At 31.7% G+C, this 315-nt stretch overlaps 1 protein-coding gene across 1 annotated transcript in view; it reads right to left on the bottom strand.

The window, feature by feature from the left end:
• The window catches only part of LOC106884372 (mediator of RNA polymerase II transcription subunit 12), a 68,108-nt gene that overhangs the window by 41,217 nt on the left and 26,576 nt on the right, over positions 1–315 (bottom strand). The gene's annotated exons all lie outside the window — the stretch shown is intronic.

Genomic DNA, 315 nt, shown 5'->3' with positions numbered 1-315 from the left:
GTGGCTTTCAATTATTTAAACAAATGTAGAGTATTTGTTATAAATTAATAGAAGAATTAAGAAAGAATTAAAGCAGGGGGGAAAAAAAAACAAGTAAAAGATAAACTACAAATCAACAACATAGTAGAGAAGTTGAGGCACGTTTTTAATTATTATCCCTCATCATACCCACAATGAAATGCTGCTTTTTACATGCTACTGGCAGTGATCCTGCTCGGATGGTGCTGTTAGTGCTCCACTGGCACGGGTGCCAGTCATTGAATTTGGTTACGTTTCAATCATATATATATATATATATATATATATATATATATA

Source organism: Octopus bimaculoides, chromosome 3 (genome assembly GCF_001194135.2).
Source record: "Octopus bimaculoides isolate UCB-OBI-ISO-001 chromosome 3, ASM119413v2, whole genome shotgun sequence".
NCBI classification, from domain to species: Eukaryota; Metazoa; Mollusca; class Cephalopoda; order Octopoda; family Octopodidae; genus Octopus; species Octopus bimaculoides.
The sequence above is the reverse complement of the archived record's forward strand: the minus strand, read 5'-3'. Positions and strand labels throughout refer to the sequence as shown.